The sequence below is a fragment of the Elephantulus edwardii genome, unplaced genomic scaffold (assembly GCF_000299155.1).
Source record: "Elephantulus edwardii isolate Elephantulus edwardi_28Jun2011 unplaced genomic scaffold, EleEdw1.0 scaffold00048, whole genome shotgun sequence".
NCBI lineage: Eukaryota > Metazoa > Chordata > Mammalia > Macroscelidea > Macroscelididae > Elephantulus > Elephantulus edwardii.
The window spans coordinates 13,895,006-13,918,107 of record NW_006399798.1 but is presented as its reverse complement, the minus strand read 5'-3'; the positions used below and the strand labels follow the sequence as shown (position 1 = coordinate 13,918,107).

Below are 23,102 nucleotides of genomic sequence, written 5' to 3'. Positions count from 1 at the left end.
TTCAACTCCTCATCCACATTCTGTCTCATGACATTACCTGCGGCACACACAGGGTAAGCACTTCTCCTGCTTCCTCCCCATGACTCTCATCTCTGCTAATCCTTTTGTCGTACCCTTTCCTGCCTTCTGAGCTTTATCCTTTGACAAATGCTGCCCTTTTGATCTCCCATTGTTGATTGTTGGAAGGAAGGAATGCCTAGCTGATGTTACTGTTCCCTTCGGAGACCTATCTATTATTGTTTGACTAGACATTTCTATAGGCACAGTGCTCTGGGGCCTAGTGGTAAGAAACTGCTCTGCAATCCCGATGGTGCGCCTCTGCGGGAGAAGGAATGACACTCTTCGGTGCAGTTTATGGCATCTGAAAACCCTCTAGAGGGTGAGCTGTGGGTGGATTCCGACTTGACGGCACACACAGCAGAAGCAGCAGTGGTCCATAAGCAATCACTGCAGTGGTCCATAAGCAATCTCGTTGCTAATCCGTTCCAGGCCTTTGAATCCAGGGGGGTGGCAGCTCCTGGCGGCAGCTGCTCTGATAGAGAGATGGGCAAATGCTTCTCGTCCTGCCGTGGCCTTGGGATCCTAATCGAGGTTCAGCTACGAGTTAGTGCTGACACTGTAGCGAGGACAGTTGAGTTGGGATTTTTTTTTCTCTTTTAAAATGTTTTTATTTTCTTAATTCTAATGAAAGTTTATAGAGACTTTGGATTTCCAGTCATTCATTGTTGCACTTTTCTCCCTGCCCCCCCCCCTCCAAGTTCGCTCTTCTCTTTGAAAAGTTAAAGAAAAATTTTTTCATTGTTCTACAATCCCTCCACCCAGGTCCACTCCACTGTGCAGCCTTTGTTCTGGACTCCTGTCATGACAATAATACCTGATCACACATCCCTTTTAAACAGTTCTCTCCCTCATCTGTTTCAACACAGTATACATAATCTATCCCATCTTTCTTAGTCTCCCGCCAACCCCGATGTCAGTCCCGTTTTACAGCAGTGGCACGAGCCACACAAGTGGCTTAAAGGACGACGAGGGGCCACGGTCTCAGGAGTCCCAGTAGACTCCATCAGGCTCGTCAGCCCAGCCCGTTGCATGCTTTTGCATTTTTTTCCACATTTGTCCCCCGCTGTGTCCAGGGCCATCTACTGGGCTCCCTTTCAGAGTGGTGAACAGTAGCTGCCAGGCCCCATTTACATTTTCCAGTCTCCAAGGCTGAGGTTCCACAGTCCATTTGACCTTTGGACTAAGTTTAAATCCATAGAAGGAGAATTGATGCCTTTGAGCTGTGGTGCTGGAGAAGAGTATTGAATGTACCATGGACTGCTAAGAAAATGAACAGGTTTGTCCTGGAGAGGGTTAAACTAGGCTGCTTCTTGGAGGCAATGATTCTGAAGCTTCGTCTGACACACTTTGGACACGTTGCAAGGAGGGACCAGTCTTTGGAGAGGGACATCATGCTGGGTAGAGTAGAGGGACAGCGCAGGAGGGGAAGACCCTCATTGAGGTGGATTGATTCAGTGACTGGGGTAGTGGGGGTAGGTATGTTGGAGACTGTGCGATTGGCATGGGATAGAGCAGGGTTTACGGATGTTGTACATAGGGTCGCTATGAGTCACAAGCGGCTCAACGGCACATAACAATAGCAACAACAACTTCTCTCCATCTTTCTTCCTGGTCTGGACAAGGAGAGACCAAGAATCACGCCTTAGATGGTGCTTGCAAGACTTTGGGGATCCAGGAGCTATTATTCCTCAGAGCAAGCTGTGGAGCACTGTGTTTGTGGATTACACTGGACCAGCTGACCGTGGTGTCCCCAGAGACTCCGGTCCCCAGACCCCAGGAAGGAATGAAGCCAGCTTTGAAGAGGCTGAGCTAGCATCTCTGTGGGTCATTTACTCTCAGAATGCTTGCAGGAGAGATTAAATCAAAGAACAAGCTGATTAACTAATGTTGATTTAATTAATGAATGGTTTTTATTTGCATGCCTGGGAAGGTGAGGGGGTCAGAGAAAGAGAGTTCACCCAGATGAACCGATCCAGTGACTGGCGCAGTGGACTGGAGTGTATCCGAGATAGTGAGATGGTGCACGGTTCAGATCTCTTGGCCTTGTACCTCACAAGAAGAAATGTGCTTACAAAGAAACCCACCCATCCATCTGATAACCTTTACTGCATGTTCATTTGTGAGGCGCATCACGAGATAAAAATCCTTGACCTTAAAATGTGTGCTATCTGCCAAAGGAGCCAAGGAACAGCATTTTGCTGGAGTCCTGGGGCTTCAAGGGACAAGCTGACCTTTGAAGGGCACCTAAAAGTCAAAGAGGCAGCTGAGATGTGTGGCAGGCCCCTCACTGCTGCTGGGTAATAAAGGAGGTATTTATGAGCAGATGTGCCATATTGGTCTACTCCAGGCCCACTGAACCCTAAGAGACATCAGGAGGGAGGGGGGTGTCTGAGTAGGTCAGCATGTGACTCTCAGAGCCAGCAGAGTCTTGTCCAGATGCCTTAGATGGGAGCAAGTTTCAGGGTCCCCACAGTGAGTGGCCTGACCAGCTCGAGTCCCATCTGCGTTACTGTCTCCATGTGACCAGGTGGACGTGACCCAGTCACTCCTTCAGACAGTGTGTGGAGCTTCTCCACAGAGCCTTGGCCACCTGCGACTTTGAACTTGAGGCTTTTTCCCTGACCTACCGACCCTGCGGGTTCTTTCCTGCATCTGATCTCACTCTAACGTAGTCTGCCCTCCTTACCTCATGGCGAACTTTGGAGAAACTCAAGCATCTGTTTCCAACTTTTCAAAGACATTCTGTGGCCCTGCAAATTAAACCCGTATGTACCCCGTGTAACAGCTCACCAGACTGACCCGTCTCCACCCTGGCTGTCCTCAGCACCCTGCGTGCAGCTGCTGCCCCTTTGGGGGGGGGTGTCTCTGTGGGTGTCCATCTTCCTGGGCTTTCTGCTCCTCTCCTGTGAAACAGACTTCTACTCACCATTCAGTCTCTGTCTGACACCAGACATACAGGAACGATTTCTCAGTGTGTTGTGCTCGCTGCCTTGGCCCTTGCTGTTCTTCATGGGGGTGGTTTACTTGTCCGACTTCTCTTCTAGCTCTGAGCTCTGGGCATGCAGGGCTCTGTCTACTTGTCCCCTCCCCCTTGATGTTCCTAGAGCCAGGAGCCCTGGTGGCATAGTGTGAAAGGTGTCAGGTTGCCAGTCAAAAGGTCCATGCTTTCAATTCTCCAGCTACTCCTAAAAAGAGGAGGCATCTTGCTTGCCTGAAGATTTACAGTTTCAGGAGCCTGATGGAGGTCATGCAGGTGAGAGCGCACCTGATGGCACTGGGGGTGAGGGTGGGTGGTATGCTCCGAGCACAGTGCCTGGTATGTAGTTACTGCATCAGCCTCTAACAAGTGAACAGTACCACGCACAGTGGAAAGAGATGCTCTTCAGTTCTTTGCTGTCCCACTTACAAATTCACAGGGGCTTATGATTCCTGGGATTGTCACTGGCTGGTTTTTGGATCTTGATTGCCAGGCCTTTCTTTCTAGTCTGTCTTTGTCCTGGAATCTCTGCTGAAACCTCCTCAGCATCACAGCAACACACAAGCTCCTCTACTTACTGACATGACAGGTGGGGCATCCCATGAGGTGCACTGGCTGGGAATTGAACTCTCTTGTCCTGATGGAAGGCCAGAGTGTGACCACTGAGCCACCAGGGCTTCTTGACACATAAGAAGCAGTTAACAAATAGTTGTTAGTCAACAGTTGGGGCCGAAGACCTCCGATGTTCAGATATGTCGTCCCAAATTGTGCATGTAGGAATTTTCCTCTGGGGAGAGGGCTAATCCACACAGCCTTTACCAAATCTTCCAGGGGGCTTGTGAAGAGTCGATGCCTTTGAATTGCAGGGTTGGCAAACAGTCTGGAATATACCATGGACTGCCAAAAGAACAAACAAACCCGCCTTGGATGCCGTATAGTCACAGCGCTGCTTGGAAAGGCAGATGGCGAGACTTCATCTCACATACTTTTGGCGTGTTATCGGGAGGGGTCAGCCCCTGGGGAAGGACATCATGCTTGGAAAAGTAGAGGGTCAGCAAAACGGAGGAGATGGGTTGACACGAGTGCCTGCGGCCCTGGGCTTCAGCAGCGCCGAGTTGATGAGGGTGCAGCAGGAGCCGGCTGTGTTTGGGGCTGTTGTCCATAGGGTTGCTATGAGCCAGGGCTGACTCGACGGCACCTAACAACAATAACAGCTAAGGGTCTTGGGTTGCCAAATGCTTTTTAAAAAACACAACCACCTCAGCTTTGGTCATGAGTTAGTGGAGAGCCATCAGGCATTATTTAAATCAAGATGAATGAGGTCTACACATTCTTCTCACAAGGCTTTTTTTTTTTTTGAGCAAGAGTGTGCTTGGAGACCAGAGACAGACACCGCGTGGAGGTCGTGGCCCTGCCCTCTGGACAGGTGTTCTTGTCATCTGACTGTGACAGTGACCGGGCTGACTCTTTGCTGCATGTGTGTGGCTGCCAGAAAAGTCACACTCCTTGAGTTCATCCGCCTCTCCAGACACCTGCTCACGGCCAGTGGGGACCTGTGGCTTCCAGACACCATTCTGTGGCCAAACAGGTCGCCATGTGCCTTGAGAAAGCATCACTTCTGCTGTCCCCTTTTGTACCTCTCATTTCTTAGTCAGATATAACAGATACTGGCAGAAGATTAGTGCCGCAGAAGTATAAATACAGTACCTAAGGGAACAGGTTCTGGAGCAGATGGATTCGGTTCAAATCCTGCTTCTGCTGCGTCAGCCCGTTCGACCCTGGGAAGGGTCTCCCTCCCTCCAAGCTTGGCTTTCCTCTTCTGTTAATGCGAATAACAGCAGTGATGCTCATAGGATGCAGTGAGATTCAACTATGTAACCTGTGTGAGCCAAGTGGCCCCTTGCTAGCACATAACAGGCTTCTTTGTTACTGTTCTTAGGTTATTTAGTTGCAGTTGTGTCTGTTGTTACTTTCCTGTGTTGCAGAAAACTGTCCCTGAGGGAATTTTATGGAGGGAGCTCTAGTGGTGGACTCTGTAGGGAATTGAGCTGTTTACACAAAGGCTGCCCCCCTCTGGCAGTTCGAATCTAGCCCTCACTTCTAAGGAGGAAGAGGAGCCCTCTTCTCCCAAATTATTTGCAGCTTTAGCAACCTGCACGGGGGTCAGTTCTGACTCTACAGCCATGAGAGAGAGTAACACACACACACACACACACACACACACACACGAGCAGAGTGATGGGTCTGTCTTCAATAGAGCAGCTTTTTGTTTGAAGTCAAAGAGCTTAACCCACTCACAGTTCCATACTGTTATTATAAACAAGGTGGGTTGGCATTGTCAGTGCGTACTAATCTGATGAAAGGCTCAGGTCAGGGAAGGAAGGGGTGGACTTCCAGGGAGCAGTCCACCACTCCACATGAAGGTGGCCTGCAAAGGATTCCCAGGAGCCGTCTTCACATTGGACTCTGACTTGTATTTGAATCAACACTGTATCTCCAACAGTAGCTACTCCAGATTGAGGGCTCCAATGTGCCAGGTGCCAGGCACAGACTCGATTGGTTCTCAGTGTCACCCTGCACTCTTTTTTCTAGGTCGCGTGGGTCTGGCCCTTGGTAAATCTGGGAAACTGGACTCGTTATGACACCCCAGCAGGGCCTCAGCATCCTTATCTCTAAAATGGGACAGCACCTGCCTGACGAGCTTGTTTTGAGGACTAAATGAGTTAATTCATTTCAGACAGTCGTTGTTGGTATTGATATGAGTTAGTCCTTGTCGCCCCCTGTAATACTGCTTCCGCTGTCCTTCTCTTTTTGCCTGATCCCCTTGCTTGGCTGGAGTGGCACCCCAGTTTTCTCTGGTTATATTGATGCAGTGTTTAAGCACTTAGGGTCAGCCATCAGAACTCACCAGCAGTTCCTCGAGAGAAACATGGCTTCTTGAAGGTCTGCAGCCCAGGACGTGCTGGGGGCTGGTTCTTTTCAGTCCCATGAGGGGCTTTCTGTTAGAATCGACTCAATATGGCCCAGTTTCTTTATGGTTCTGGTAGTGTGTCCCTCTGTCGGTGCCCCAAGCTCTCACTGCCCCTTAGCTGTGCCATTGAGTTTAGCTCTTAGAAGCTCGTGACTTGGCTTATTCTGAGACCAGACTTCTCCAGACCACACTCTGATGTCTCCATAACATCTCCGGCTGGGCATGCCGTCGTCCTCATTATCGTTGTTCCTTGCTGTTCAGTTAACCGTGATCCGATGAACAACGCCTCTGAAACCTGCCCCGTGCTATGCCATCTCACCATCCCTGACACATGTGAACCCATCTCCACAGCCGCCCTGTCAGTCTGTCTGTCCAAGGAGAATGAAGCAGGCCCAAACTAGAGTTCTTTTGCGCTCTCCACTACTGCTAATATTTTCCACGAGGGTGTGAGCCGAGGTGACTAAATGAGTGAAGACACATTACACACGGTGGCAATTTAGCAGGACAGGTGAAAAGGTTTTATTACGGGATACAGTGAAGGCATGGCTGGTGAGAGAGAGAGAGAGAGGCTGTGTGTTAATCATAACAGGAAGAGAGCAGGGGTCAAAGTCAGGGTGGACCTAAAGCTTTTGGGATGCTGTCAGCAGAAGAAAAAAGAAAGGTGACCTCAGGTGGGCACTGTTTTTATGGGCTCCTGGTCTCATGACTGGTCATAGCCCAGCCTTGCCCAGGCACCTGTGGGATTGGTTGGGATGTGGCTCCCCTGCTTCCAGAGGAGGGGGTGTCTTCCTGATAGAACCCCCTTTTTGGCTCCTGCCAAAGATACTGTCACATTGGTGTGACTCTTTTTGCCTTCTCTTCGCATTTCCTCTGAGAAACTTTGCTTTTAGCTGTCTCCTACAGGAATGGAAGCAGGTGGAGAGGGAGGAAGAGAGAGAGAGAGAGGGAGAAAGAGGGCACGAGCAGATAGCCACTGCATCCCTTGACAGAGGAGAGTACTGGATATCCCGTGGTCTGCCAAAGGGACGAACAGGCCTGCCTTAGAGACAGTGAAACGAGAGAGCTCCTTGGAAGCAAGGAAGGTGAAGCTTCGTCTCACGTACTTGGGGCATGTTGTTGGGAGTGACCAGTCCTTGGAGAAGGTCATGATGCTTGGAAAGGTGGACATGGTGCTGCTCATAAGAGAGGAAGGCCCTTGACAAGATGGATCGATACAGTGACTGTAGCAATGGGTTCAGTAGTGTCAGAGACGGTGAGGCTGGGACTGAACAGGGCAGGTCTCAGATCCGCTTGGCAAGGTGTGTGTGTTGGGGGTGGGGGGGCACGTGGTGAGGCTGGGATAGGACGAGGCAGGTCTCAGATCCACTGGACAAGGTGTAGTAGTCAGAGGGCAGAAACTCCACAGCTCGAATGGAAGAAAAGTGGGCTGTTTGGGTGCCCTTTTCACACTTTGCTGTTTGCATGGCGATGGAGGTGGTGCCCTAACCCCACAGTCTTGAGCTCAGCTGTTCTCACAGTAGCTAAATCAGAGTGCAGCCCCAGCAGCACTGGGAAACTGAGCCCCAGCAGAAACGGAGACTGAGGAGACATCAGGTGTTTTTATCCTCATCGTCAGCTCTCGGCCATAGGATGCAGACTATTAGTTTGTGGATTAAACCGACGGCAGTTCACCCACTGTTTTTGCTCCCTAGTGCTGCTGTAACAGGGGTACCGCAAATGGATGGCTCTGACGGACAGACAGACAGACTTTTTTCTCTTTCCATTTAGGAGACTAGAAGTCCAAATGCAGCGTGCCAGCCCACGGAAAAGGGTTCTGTCTGTCGGTGGTGGACAGAAGTCCTCCGTTCCTTCAGTATCTGGGGCTAGGTGTCCTCTGGGGATCCTTGTGTGTCCCGCCCTCCCTGAAACCTGGGCCAGGAGGACACACTCCACTCCTGGCAGTTCTTTTTGGATGGTAGCAAGCCCCCTACCCTCTCACTTTCTCTCCTTTTTATTTCAAGTGAGGTGAAATTAGTGAGGATTGCATTCTATCTGTAATCCTTTTACTACTTGGTTTATCAGATCATGGAACACACACACACACACGCACACACACACACACACACACGGTATTATTTGCTGTTGAGTCAGAATTAACTCATAACAGCCCCTCCAGTGGGATTTTTAACCCGTTGCTGCAGTCACTGTGCCAGTCTGTCTTGTCAAGGGTCTTCAAAACGATGTCTTTGAATTACAGTATCAGACGGTAACCTGCTAAAACCAGTGTTCCTTTTTATTTCTTCCCTACTTGCTGATATCTCCTGTGAGGGTGTGAGCTGATGTGACCCTGAAGAAGTGAACTTGCACTACACACAGTGGACATTGAGCAAAACAGGTGGGCAAGTTTTGTTACAGTAATGCAGCCGAGGTGTGGCTGCAGAAAGAGACTATGCCTTGTATAGGAGGAGAGTGCCTGTCTGTCTCCCACGGAGCAGCTGGTGGATTTGCCCTCCTTTGGGTTACCAGTGTAACTCCTTGCCCACTAGGCCACCAGAATGCCATCTGTCCAGCTTTGGTGGCCTAGTGGCAAGAAGCTGCACTGCAACCCCAAAGGCACCCAGTTCAAATCCACCAGCTAGCTGTTCTGCAGGAGAAGGCTAGGCAGGCTACTCCCGTGCGATTAACTGCCTTTGAAAACCTGCCAGAGGGTCAGCTATGAGTTGATTCTGACTCTCTGGTACAACAACAACAACAACAAGAAGTAGCTACCTTAGTATATTATTACATACACATGGGTTTTGAGGATGTAATTCAATCCCTGACTGCCCACCTTTGGCCTCCCCAAATTCTTGTCCTTGTCAAAACACTTTCACCCCGTCATGTCCTTGCAAAAGCCTTAACTCAACTACAAATTCTATCCTGGAGCAGAACTCCTCTTCGTAAGTGTGCCTAGAATGCAGGTTATCTGCCTCCAAAGTGCAAAGTGTTAGAGTCACAAAGTGGGTCTTTCTGTGACACATGGGGGAAATGGAAGAGAAAGAAAAGATAACAGGCCCCGAGCAGTCACACGCTCAGCAGAACAACTCATGTTCACCCTCACGGCCTGAAAGGATCATCTATTCTTGGAGACTAGCTGGGCAGGGGCTCTGCCCTCTCCAGACTCTGGGTGTTGCTCATTGTTTCTGTTCTCAGGGTGGAGGCTCCTTGGCTGGGGCCTCAGCTCTGCCTCCAGGCCCATTTGGAGAGCATCCCTGCTCCCTGGACCTTGGGCGGCCCCATTCTCCCAGGCTGACTGTGTGGTGACCCTACCTCCCAGGTCCTGGCACGCCTCCTTCTTCTGTCCCCTCTGGCATGGCAGCCCCATGCCCTCATCTTTGGGTGGTGGCCTCCTCATCTGGCAGCCCTGCAATCTGGAACTGAGTTGGTCAAGGTCCAAACTCTGTAACCTAGGAAACTATGACCTCGCCCTTAGAAACCCAGAAGCCATGGTCCCATGCTTTGCGACCCCTCAGGTCATGGCACGACCCTTTTAAGACTGGGGCAACCCTGCTTTTCATGCTCTTTGCAACAATTTAGTTCTATGCTAAATGCCCAGAGGCAACCCACTCCCCTAGTGAGCCTTCTGTGACAAGTCCCCCAGCTGCTGAAATGCATCTCACTTCCCTGTGGTCAGTATGTCCATGCACCGTCATCTCTCTTGATGACCTTTCCCATCATATTGTCTTTTTCTAAGGACTGACCCCTCCTGACAGGCTCTAAGGAGCACCCTGGTTCTACTTCCTGCAACACAGACTCCTTTGTTCTTTTGGCAGTCCATGGGATAGTCTAAACTCTTTCCCAACACCACAGTGCAAACATACCGATGATTCTTCTGTCATCCATACTCATTGTCCAGTGCTCACATGCATATAAAGTCATTGAAAACACTGTGACTTGAATCAGGGACACCTTCCCCTTGAAACTCCTTGTTCCTTAAGGAGGTGCTTGACAGGAGATTTCACCAGTGGAACGTGTCTTTTGGTTTCTTGACTGTTGGTACCATGAGTTTTGGTTGTGGGTTCAAGGAAAATGAAACTGTTGACAACTTCAGTCTTTTCTCCATCTATCTTGATGTTGCCTGTTGGTCCAGTGGTGAGGGGTTTTTGTCTTCTTGGTGCCGAGATACAATCAGATGGAAGGCTGTTGTCTTTGATCTTCAACAAATGCTTCATGTCTTCTTTAAGTAAGTAAGGTGTCATGTGCATGAAGCAGGTTGTTGATGAGTCTTGCTCCAGTCCCAATGCTACACTCTTCATAGAGTCCAGCTTCTTAAATGATGTGCTCAATATGCAGATTGAATAGGTATGAAGAAAGGATACAGCCTTGATACTCACCTTTCCTGATTTTAAACCATGCAGCATTCCCCTGTTCTGTTCTGTCTCCATGTTCCTTGTATATATATATAGATTTTGCATGAGCAACAATTAAGTGTTCTGGGATTTCCCATTCTTATCATAGCCATAATTTGTTATGATCCACACAGTCAAATGCCTTTGCATAATTATAAAAACACAAACTTCTTTCTAGTGTTCTCTCCTTTCAGCCAGGATCCATCTGGTATCAGCAATGAGGCACCTTAAAACTCTTCCAGACTCTAGTCATTTTCCAGTTCCTAAACTGTACCCACATGTTGGGTATCAATTAAAGCAGAACTCCCCCCTCCCCGAACCAAATTCTTTCTTACTTCTCTAGTGCTACTGTAACAGAGATACCACAAGTGGATGAGTTTAACAAACAGACTTTCTCTCTCTCACTGCTTGGGAGGCTAGAAATCCATATTCAGGGTACCCGCTCAGGACAGGCGAGGCCCTCTGGCCATGTGCAGGTCCTCTGTCCATGTGGAGGAGAGTCCTTGTTTCCTCCAGCACCTGTAAGCTGGGTGTTCCCTGGAGACCCCTATGTGTGCTAGCCTTCTTAGGCGAGGGGCTCGAATCCTCAGTGGCACACTCCACTCCTGGAAATTCTTTTTTGGATGATAGCAAGGTAGGAAGCTCTGGTGGCCTAGTGGCAAGAAACAGCACTGCAATCTCAAAGGCACACAGTTCAAATATACTGGTTGCTCTGAGGGAGAAGAATGATACTCTCCTCCCCTGAAATTAACTGCCTTTGAAAACTTGCTGGAGGATCAGCTGTGAGTCACTTCTGACTCAAGGGTATACAATAACAGCAAGGTCCTCTATCCAACTCAGCTCAGTTCCCTCTTCTTTTATTTCTAGTGAGGAGTCAGAAAATCCAAAGGGCTGAACTCACTCAGCACTTCTTAAGCGGAAAAAACTAAAGAATAAATTCAAGCCATGAGTTGCAATGCTTAAGGAAGCTATGGGCAGAATATGGAATGATTCAGGAAATATTAAAAGAAGATGGAAGAAGTATACTGTGTCATTGTACAAAAAAAATGGCACACAGAAGAATTTCAAGAACCTATATTTGATCAAGAGGCAATGGTGATGAAGGAGGAAGTTCAGGCTGCTCTGAAGGACTTGGTAAAAAATAAAGCCCCAAGAACTGATGGCATACCAACTGACGTATTTCAGCAAACAGATGTTGCCCTGAATGTGCTCACCAAGTTGTTCCAAGAAATCTGAAGGACAACTTCTTGGCCAAGTAACTGGAAGAGATCCATATTTATTCTCATTTCAAAATAAGGTGACCCGACAGAGTGTGGAAATTATTGAACATTATCACTAATATCACACACTAGCAAAATCCTGCTGAAGATTATCCAGGAAAGACTTGAACAATATATTGACAGAACTATGAGAAGTACAAGCTAGGTTTAGAAGAGGTCATGGCACAAGCTGGGTTTAGAAGAGGTCATGGCACTAGGGATATTATTGCCAATGTCAGATGGATCTTGGCAGGAAGCAGAGAGTACCAGAAGAATGTCTGTTTCATTGACTATGCAAAGGCATCTGACTGTGTGGATCATAATAAATTGTGGCTAACCTTGAGGAAAATGGGAACCCCAGAACACTCAGTTGTGCTTATATGAAACCTATACTTGAACAAAGAAGCAGTCCTCAGAACAGAGCAAGGAAACACCGCATGGTTCAAAATCAGGAAAGGTGTGCACCAGGGATGCATCCTGTCTCCATACCTTTTCAATCTGTATGCAGAACAGATCATTTGGGAGGCAGGCTTTATGAGGAGGAATGTGAAATCAAGACTGGAGGAAAACTCATTAACTCATTAGCAGTGAGACTCCACCACTCGTGCCAGTAAGGAAGGTGGACCATCTCCTCCAGTGCAATTTACAGCCTCCAGAAACCTGCTGGAGGCCCAGCGATGAGTCGGTTCCATGAGTTGGTGAAGTTGAGTTTTTTGAGTACTTATGATCATGAGTGAATTAAAATATTCATATGTTCTTTGCCTCTTAAGATGTGGAAGAGCTCATTGCTGATTCATAAATAAGCCTCAGGAAGCAGTGGTTACCATGCTTACCGGGTCCTGCACCCCATCAGGGGCCACAAGCTTGAAAAGAGGCTTTGATTCTGTGAGGAGGCGCTACATGGATTGAGAGACAGACTGACCAGGAAGCTGGAAGCTGAATCTCTGCAATGGTGGAAAGAAATGTGGAATGATTTACGACTCCCCTAAGTAATTGCAGGTAGACCTGTGCTTAGGGTGTCTGTGGGTAGTCCCACACGGGGCCTAGAAGTGAGACTCAATAATGCAGTCAGAAATGGGGCAAATGGAAGGCAGCTTGCATCACAATTTAGACTAGAAGAAGGGACGGCTTAGGTTTTTCAAGAAGAAAAAGGTCAGGAGCATCTTGCTGACATCTTTTTCGGGTCTCCAAGCCAACTGACCAGTGCTAAAATAGCCACCAAAGCCCAGTGTATGGGATGGATAAGGCAGTGCTGGCTTGTCTTCCACAGCATGTCAGGAGAACCAATGCTGGTCTCCCTTGGGATGAACAAATGCATTTCTAGAACCATCTCGGTTAGCAGAGTAACTTGCCCCTCACTTCCGGCTGGACTGGAGCAGTGGCTTGGGATTTCCAAGCTGGGGTTGGCGCATCCTACGTGCAAGGGTCCAGAAAGGCTCTGCAGAGACGGGGGGAAGACCTTTGCCAGTGAGAGAGACGTGGTCACAGTGAGCAAAGCCCAGGTACGGCAGCTCAGCTGTCCACTAGTCTGACTCAGAAGTGAAGCTGACAGTACTCTGTAAATACATTTACTTGTATATTGATTCTCAGTATACTTACATATTGATTCCTTTCATGCCTCTTGCGTTAGCCATCCTGTTCATCTGGGATTTTGCAGCAGCTTAAAGGGAGATGAGGCCCAATTTCCCACTCACAGCTGCACAAGACTGTCGGGATGTCTCAGCGCTTGGGAGATGTTAGTCCCGTTAGGACGGAAAGGCTCATAGTCAGAAGACAAGACCCTCTCCCATCACAGAGTCCCTTCTTTGTCTCATCCCTGATATCATGACTCAGATAGATTCAGAGATGGGCGGGGCATCATTGCAGACAAAGTTCATAGAGTTTCCAGAGGCATGATTTTTAAAAAGTGGATGCCACTCCTGCTTCCAAACCTGTCATAGTATGTTATTGTTGTTATGTGCTGTTGAGGAGTCACCTGCGATGTATAGTGACCCTGTGTACAGCAGCTCTGAACCCTTTCCTGTCCTTGAGCCAGTCTCACTAATTCCGACACACCAACCCCCATTACCCCACTTACTGTATCAAACCATTCACTGTGACAGATTTGTTTTAAGGAAGCCCCCAGCCCAAGTGGTGCAGCTGATAAAGAGTTAGGCCACATCTTAAAGATGAGCAGATTGACCTGCCGGCTGCTTTGTGAGGGAAAGAGAAAGCGTTTTGTTTCCATGAAGATTACAAGAGTCTTCGACCCGGCCTTCCCCCACCAGGTCAGTTCTGCTCTGTTCCCTAGTCTCCTGGGAGTCGGAGCTGTGTTGATGGCAACAGGTTTGGGTTTGTTTTTTGTTTGTTGCCTCTCCTGTCTTCTTGTAAGCCCTCGGCACCTTGTGATAGCCTGCTTTCCATAGCTGCCTGGGGGCGTATATCAAACAGATATAAAACTTATGTAACTCCCATCTGCCAACTATGGGAACAGTGAAAGTGAAGCCAGAGGGACTGTAAGTTGTCCCCTGACAGCCAGGCAGAAGCCCAGGATCTGGATGACAGACGATCCAAACAGGAACTGAGAGATTAACCAGGAGACTCGGGTGCCCGCCTGCTTACCTCAAAGTGCAAAATAGCTGTCCTCTTGCTGCTGCGTTTCCTTCCTTCCTCTCGTAAGCCTCCAAGGCTTGTCATTCAGTAATGAATCCTGAGTTAGAGCAGGTCATGGGACAAGTGCTGGACACCTCACTGATCACCACAGACCAGAAGCCCACACTTTATGATGCAGAAAGCCCTTGGGAGGTGGGAGCAGGGACTCCTGGCGTGGGTCCCCTCCTGATGCTTTTATAACACGGGAAGGATGGAAGGATATTGACTTATGTCCACTGCTGTCTGGAGGACCCTGACTCCTGGCAGCCCTGGATGTGTCAGAGGAGAACGGGTTTTTTTGTTTTTTTTTTTTTTTGGCTTTTTACGCTGAAATTTTATTTTTTTTTTGTTTTTTTTTCCTATAATTATATTTTATTAATTTTCATAAACATTTACAGAGATTTTGGGCTTCCACTCATTCATTGTTGCACTATTCTCTCTACCCTCCTCCCAGTTTGTTCTTGTCCAAATGCCATAGTGCTTGTCAAAGCCAGTTCTGATTAATCTTCTTTGTCAGTGTATCCTTTGCCATTCCCTATCACTCCTCCCTGAGAGAGACTTCACCCTGATTCATAAGGAAAAGGGGACGGCGTATTCTCTTAGCTACTTCCTGCTGAGAAGGGACGCTGTGGGTTTCAGGGTGAAGATCTTCTCTCACTACTCTAAAGGGCCCCTTTGGCAGTAGGAAACACATAGACTATTATGGAGATTGATTTTGGAATTCAGATGCACTCTTATTGATTGTGCTTGGCTGTACATGTACATATCCTTCAAGATGTATCATGGGGGTGTTGCAACCTAGAAGACACAAATTTGACTAACAAGTTATAAGTACATGAGTCCAAAAATTATGGAAAAGTAAAAGAAAAGATTCTTTCATTGTTTTACAAACACTCCCCCAGGTCCCCTCCACCATGCAGCCCTCGCTCTAGTCTCCTGTGATGACAGAAATACCCAGTTACATCTCTCTTTTAGACGGTTCTCTCCCTCCTCTGTTTCAGTGCAGTATACATTATTGAACCCATCTTACTCAGTCTCTCCCCAACCCCAAGGACAGTCCCATTCTACAACAGTGGCATCATGTAATATTTGTCCTTTTGTGACTGGGGAGAACGGGTTTTAATGACAGCTTTTTCTGAAATGGAGCTCCAGGCCTTACTTCTGAGGTGCCTCTGGGTGACCTTGAACCACCAACCTTTTGCTTAACAGTCGAGTGCCCGCATCACCCATCTGAACTGACTGCTGCTTCTTGTTGTTGGGTTGGAACTGACCCAGACCTGATCCTCCAGCGGATCCAGTGGGTTTTCAGAGGCAGTAAATCGCATGGGAAGAGATTGCTCATCTTTCTTCCGCAGAGCAGCTGGTGGATTCGAACCATGAGCCCTTGCATCCGCAGCACAATTTCTTACCACTAAGCCGCCAGAACTCTGAACTGACTGACAGCTTAGGGGACAGAATGATTTGATTCAAGGATGAGAAAGGACCCGGGTGGATGCTGAGAATGAAGAAGTGCTAAAGAGATCCAGGAAAAGGGCATTTCTCCAGAACAAAGCCAAGAGTTACTCAGGAGTTGTTGAGGGGAGACTGGCTGGCTGGGGCAGCTGGCAAAGGGCATCCCCAGCTCTTCTCACGTGCCATTCTCGACTCTTGGACCCTGAAGGCAGTGGGTGCCTTGAAGCCCTGACGCCATCTGACCCGCATTTGAAGCAGATCGTCTAGATTATTGGGAGCTCAGGTGGCCTCGTGGTAAGAAACTACACTGCAACCCCAAAGGCATGCACCTGAATCCATCAGCTGCTCCTCACGGGAAGGACACACAGTTTCTCCCTGTGAGATTTACTGTTTCTAACAGGCTCTGCTAGCCTGAAGGCACATAGTTCAAATCCTCCAGCTGATCAACCAGAGTATTATGAGCAATCTCCTCCCATCTGTTTAACGGCCTCTAGGGCCAGTTATGGGAGCTTGTGGCCTAGCGGTAAGAAACTGCGCTGCAATCCCAAAGGCACGTACTTCAAATCCACCAGCTGCTCCTTGGAGGAAGGATGGACGTTTCTTCCCATGCCATTTACTGTCTCTAAAAACCCACTGGAGGGTCAAGCTACAGGTCGGTTCTGACTCGAGGGTACACAACAACAACAACAAAAACAGGGCCGGTTATGGGTAGGTCCCAACTCCATGGCACATGGCAAGAGTTCCAGATTGCTAGAGAGCACCACGTGGGAGGCTGGACATGGGGATGAGTGCAGGAAGCTTCCTGGTGTCTTGTTGGCTTGGCTCATGGTCAAGGTGATGGAGAGAGGTGAAAGTGACGGGCCTGGGGCGCTGAGATGCCCTGTGTGTATGTTGTCTTGTGTATCTTGTGTGTAACCTTTTTTTGAGTGTGGATATGCTCATACCCACAAGGAGAGAGGAGGAAAGGAAAGGGGGATGTTGACTGAGGTTCGATCACACTTAGTGGCCAGGAGTCCTTTTCAGGAAAGGAGTGTGAATGGATGGACGCATGTGGAAGCACAGGAATGGCAAGCCCACTGTTTGTTCCCTGTGACATTTGCTTCCCTCTTACAAGGGACCTGTGAACCCCTCATTGGAATGATCTCCTTGTCTCAGTCAACTCAGCTCCACAGTGATGTCTGAGAGATTAGTCAGCTGCTGTCGTCCCTTTGACAGATGACATCACTGAGGTGAGCTGAGCTGCTTCTCCATTAGGCTAAGTCCTGTGTCAGGGTCTGTCCAGTCCCTAAACCCCCTGACCTCAACACAAACCAGTCACTGTCCTCTCCGACTCCTGGTGACCCCAAGTGTCTCTGAGTTAGATCTGTGTTTGTTCCATTGACAGTTTGGTAGCTGGATTTTTGGAGAGGGACATCAGGCTTGGTAGGGTGGAGGGACAGTGCCGGAGAGGAAGGCCCTCTATGAGGTGGATTGATTCAGTGACTGGGGTAATCGGGATGGGTGTGTCGGAGACAGTGCGATTGGCACAGGACAGAGAAGGATTTAGGGCTGTTGTACTTAGGGTCACTATGAGTCACAAGTGACTCAACGGCACATAACAACAACAACAACAGATTGATCAACAGGCTGCTCTTTTGAGGCACCTCTTGGTAGACATTTCAATTAGCAGCCAAGGGTGCTTGGACCTTCCAGGGACTCCCATCCTCACAAAGGCCATAGCAACCACTTTATTTATTTATTTTTTAATTATGCTTTTTATTGTGATTTAAGTGCAAGTTTAAAGATAAGATTGGTTTATCCATTCAGCCTAGCACATGAATTTTTAAAATGACTTTGATTATAATCCCCTCACTGTAACAACACAGTTCCTACTTCCTCCCTGTGATTCTTGTTTTCATTCATCTTTCCATCCTCTCACTTCCTGCCTTCTAAGCATTATCCCTGGACAAATGATGTGGGGTTTTTTTAATGAAAAAAAAATTTCTTTCCATTCATTTATTCATTCTTGCACTTTTCTTGCTGCCCAACCTCCCCCTAGTTTGTTCTTCTTTTTGAAAAGTAAAATTCTTTCATTGTTATACAATCCCTCCCCCAAGTCCACTCCACTGTGCAGCCTTTGTTCTGGACTCCTGTCATGACGATAATACCGAATCATATATCCCTTTTACACAGCTCTCTCCCTCATCTGTTTCAATGCAGTATACATTATTTATCCCTTCTTTCTCAGTCTCCCCTCAACCCTGATGTCAGGCCCGTTTTACAACAGTGGCCCTATGCAGTATTTTTCCTTTTGTGACTGAGATACTTCACTTAGCATAATGTCCTCCAGGGTCATCCATTTTGCATTATATTTCATGAGTTCCTTTATTTCAATGCTGCATAGTATTCCATTGTGTGAATACATGAGAGCTTCTCTATCCATTCATTTGTTGATGGGCACTTAGGTTGTTTCCAACTCCTTGCTGTTGTGATCAAAGCCGCAGTAAACATGGGTGTGCATGGTTGAGAAGTTTTTATAACTCCCCCACCCCCCCTTAGGTCTACTCTATACATGAATGGATTTGCAGCAGCACACGCAGAACCTTACATGTGGGAATATCATTGCCACAAAGCAGCAAATGACTTCTAAGACCTGTTTCCACCTCGCAGCCTTTAAATTATGAATGGGGGAAAGATGGGTTTTATTCCAGTCACATAGCAATTTAGAGAGCTGTCACAGAAAGCGGCATCATCCATGGAAAATTGCTTGTGGATGGAGGCCGGCGAGCTTGGCTTGGCCATGTCCTGTGGTTGGAGGCTGGCGCGCTCAGCTTGACCGTGTCGTGTGGTTGGAGGCCAGGTGCGCTCAGCTTGTGGTTGGAGGCCGGCGCGCTCAGCTTGGCCGTGTCGTGTGGATGGAGGCCGGCGCGCTCAGCTTGGCCATGTCCTGTGGTTGGAGGCCAGCGTGCTCGGCTTGGCCGTGTCGTGTGGATGGAGGCTGGGTGCGCTCAGCTTGTCCGTGTCGTGTGGATGGAGGCCGGTGCGCTCAGCTTGGCCATGTCCTGTGGTTGGAGGCCAGCGTGCTCAGCTTGGCCGTGTCGTGTGGATGGAGGCTGGCACGCTCAGCTTGTCCGTGTGGTGTGGTTGGAGGCCGGGTGCGCTCAGCTTGTGGTTGGAGGCCGGCACGCTCGGCTTGGCCGTGTCGTGTGGATGGAGGCCGGGTGCACTCAGCTTGTGGATAGAGGCCGGACGCGCTCGGCTTGGCCGTGTCGTGTATCGGAGGGACTTCAGAGGTGGCCTTTGCCGTGCCAGCCTCTCCCGGGTCTAACACGAATAATTTATGCCGTGGCGAGTCGCTCTGGCTTCTGTCTGGTCCTGCCCTAATCTGCGTTGATTTTTCTGTTAACGGGGCCGCTGTAATGTCTGGTCCTGTATCTCCAGCTTCACTTCACAATTTATTTTCAGCCTTTAATTAGGACCCCTGTTGGTGTACTGGCCTGAGCCTGCCCAGATAGAGCTGGGCAAAAACAAAGGCTTTCCAAAGAGCAGAACCATTTCATTGCTTATTAATTAGTCCCCATCAAGTGGACACAGCAGCCAGGCGAGGGGAAGGGGGCGCCGGCAAGGGGGTTCATTAGAAAGTCAGGCTTTGTGGGGTGTTGTTGGCTGTTAGTTTGGGGAAGGAGGAGGACTGTGATCCGAGACCCTGAAGACCTGGAGTGTAAAATACCCAAGAATGTTGCTGAGCATTAGACTATGACAGTTAACACACCATGGGGAAGGAATTGAGTTCTAAAAGCCTCTGTTTAAGCAATTATGGCCAAATGGGCTAATAGGTTTTTCCAATTAAATGACCTGGCTTTTCTCTGCGAGCTCTGTTTGTTCCCTTCTCAGGTACTGCTGGAACAAACCCGCTGTGGCCTGTGTTGTGTTGGGGCTGGAGTGGTAACTCCAAGCTTCACCCTCACAGAACCCCACAGAAGCTCAGATAATCCCACAGAACCTCATAGAATCCCACAGAACTGCAGAGAGCCTCCCAGAACCTCCCAGATCCCTACAGAGCCTCCCAGAACCCCACAGAACCCCACAGAACCCTTTAGAGCCTTGCAACACCCCACAGAACCTCCCATAACCTTGCAGAATATCATAGAATATCACAGAACCTCACAGAATATCACAGAACCTCATAGAACCCTACAGAACCCCCCAGAACCTTCTAGAACCCCATAGGACTCACAGAACATTGCAGAGTCTCACAGAACCCTACAGAACCTTGCAGAATCTCACAGAACCGCACAGAACCATATAGAACCTGTGAAGGAACTGAAAGCTGTGTCTTGAAAACTGTGCTGTAGCCTTTTCCCAGGCAACACCATTAACACGTTCAAGGGGAGGCAAGATACAGGGCAGTCCATTAACAATGGACACGCAGTCGCCACATCTCAGCAATGTGTGTTTCTGACCATCTTCAGGTGAGAATAAATGGTGGTCAGCATCCTTTGAGCATCTTAGCCCTGCTGGTAATGTTCAATCCACAGGGGACAGAAAAGTCCCCTGGGATTAGGGTACTAATGGGCTTCCTGTGGTCCACTTGACCTCCCTTGGCATTCACACATGGGGGAGCAGTGGCTCAGTGGCAGAATTGTCACCCCATGTTAAGTGTGATTCCTGGTGGTCCACACAGCCACCTGCCAGCGGAGGCTTGTATGTTGCTATGATGCTGAATATTTGTTGCTCTTCACCAACACTACAATTCATAGGCGCCTGTTCTTCTTCTGTCGACCTTATCCACGACCCAACTTTCAGGTCATTGGCTGTTGCTTCAAGTATTGCACATTCCATGAGCTGCGAAGAGCATAAATGGATCTGCCTTGGAGGAAGTATAACCAGAGTGTCCCTTAGAGGCAAGGATGGTGAAACTCCATCTCCCTTACTTTGGGCACATTTTCAGGAGAAAGCGGTCCTTGGAGGGAGACAGCATACTGAGAAAGAGTCAGTGAAAGAGAGGAAGACCCTAAAAAAAGAGGGCATGCCACAGGGACTGCCCCAGTGGACTTGACCATGATCTTGAGGGTGGTATTGGGTAGGGCAAGGGTCAGGTCTATTTGTTTGTTGTGTTACTATATATACATTGTCGTTGACTCAATGGCATCTAACAACAATATAATTGAACAGATTTTGATGGCTCTTCCAGACTCATACAGACTAGGAAGAAAGGCCTGGTCATCTACATCTAAAAAGCTGCCATGGTTTGTCCATCACTGATGGTGAGGCTGGTGCCTGAGCCGGCAGCAGTCTGCACCACTGTCCATGGTTAGTTGGGACTGACCAGGGCGTGGCTAATGTCAGCAGCATGAACAAGCCCAAGCTCACTCGGCAACCGGTGCTTTCTCACTCCCCATGTGACCGGGGAAACATGCTGGCTACGCCGGCTAGCTGCCTTCCGTGCCCGTTCCTGGAAGTCAGTGGCCAGATGGGCATTCCATGTCCCTCTGCGGTCCACGTGGTTCAGGGCTGGCACCACCAAGAGCGTGTCTCAAGGCTCCCTGGCTGAGACCAGCTCCCATAACACACTGACCTAGTTAACATAATACCCCGTGCAGGCCCACGGAGCTCCGGCCAGCCTTCCCTCAGATGAGAGCAGAGAGAACATGAGAGTTGGGTTGGCAGATCTGGGTTCAAATTCTCGTCCTGGCATTTCCTGGTGGGAGGGCCCTGCAGTCTTCAGTGGAGTCCAGACACTAGAGACGCCTTGGAGTGAGCAAGGGTACCCATTTTGGAATGTTGACCTCATCCTTCGCTAGTGGTGATAGTAACTGTACTGACTAGCGTGAATTGTAAAAAATTGACCTTTTTTGAAACGCACTCTCCACCAGATGCTATAGGAGTTCCTCATGTGCAGGGTTTCACTGAATCCCCAGTACCCTAGTGAGATGAATTTGATTATGTCCATTTTGCTGATGAAGAGACCGAGATTCAAGGTCAAGGTTCCTTTCTAATCTGCCACTAAGCTGTTCAGGGCTGGTTAACCAAGCTTGTACCCTTTGTGCTGCTGTTTCCCAAAGCCCTTTCTTTGCTTCTCCCTCATGTTATCTGTCTCATTTTGCTGTATTTTCATGTGCACAAGGCCCCACAAATCATGGGAATAAAGAAGTGACACCAATGAGCAGAGGCCAGACCATAGGGAATGACAACTTCAAGCCAGGATGAATCCGAGTAACAAATGGTTGTGTCTTAATGTATGCAAAGTGCTTGGAAAAGTGCCCAGGTTGTGGTAAGTGCTTTGTAAGCATTCATGGTTAGAGTGATAATTATTGTTGGAGGAACATTCAGGAATGTGAACTTGGAGAGCCCTTGTGTACACGTGGGAAGAGGAAAAAAATGAGTGAAGGCTGACGTACGTCTTAGGAGCAAAGGTGTGGGCGGTGGAGCTGGACTTGTGTGGAATTCCACAGTTTACCCTTGGGCCTCCAGTCTCAGGCTGACACTGAAGATGCTTTGGGAAGTGTTCCGACCACCAGACCAATATAACAGCATCATGACAAATGGAGACAAGGCTGAATATGTCAGTGATTTCATTTTACGTGAATCCACAATCAAGGCCCATGGAAGCAGCAGTCAGAAATCAAAAGACCTAATTAGAGAGCTCCAGTGGCCTAGTGGCAAGAAGATGCGCTACAATCCCGTAGGCGCTCAGTTCGAATCCACCAGATACTCCGCTGGAGAAGGAGAAGCAGTCAATCTCCTCCTGTACCAGTCAGATCCAATTTGACACACACACACACACACACACACACACACACACACACACACACATCCCGAATGACCTATTGCACTGGACAAATCTGCTGGTAAGGACTGCTTTAAAGGGCTAAAGATCAAGGAGGTCAGTTTAAAGAGTGAGATGTTCCTTCTCTAAACCATGGTATCTTCAATCTCTTCATGTTACGGGAGGGAGTTCTGATACCTTCTTGTGCTAAGGAGTTGTATTACTAACTCAAGAGCACGTGGTTTGAATCCACCAGCTGCTCTGTGGGAGAGAGAGATGGACAGCCGCCTCTCAAGCAATTTATTGCCTCTGAAAACCCACTGGAGGGCCCAGCTGGGAGTCAGTTCTGAATCTGTGGCTGGTTTTTCAGGAATTGATTGTCTCTGGGTGGACTTGAACTTTTAATCTTTGGGTTGACAGCTTGTTAAACTCTTTTGCACTCCCAGGTACTGGAAGGAGAGGGTCAATGTTGGATGTGTGTGGAGTAAAAGTAAAAGTGGAAGAGGGGTACTGGTAGGCTGTGGCCCAGAGTGGAGGAGAGAGGGACCTCTGAGGAAATGAAAGGAAGATGAAGTGTGGAGACAAAGGAGGGAGGTTTCCAGAAGCAAACAGTCCCCAGAGCCATCTAGACAACTTC

The 23,102-nt window shown here is 48.7% G+C and overlaps 1 protein-coding gene across 1 annotated transcript in view; it reads left to right on the top strand.

Annotated features, from left to right (window-relative positions):
* The window catches only part of ARSG (arylsulfatase G), a 96,015-nt gene that overhangs the window by 333 nt on the left and 72,580 nt on the right, over window positions 1-23,102 (top strand). The gene's annotated exons all lie outside the window — the stretch shown is intronic.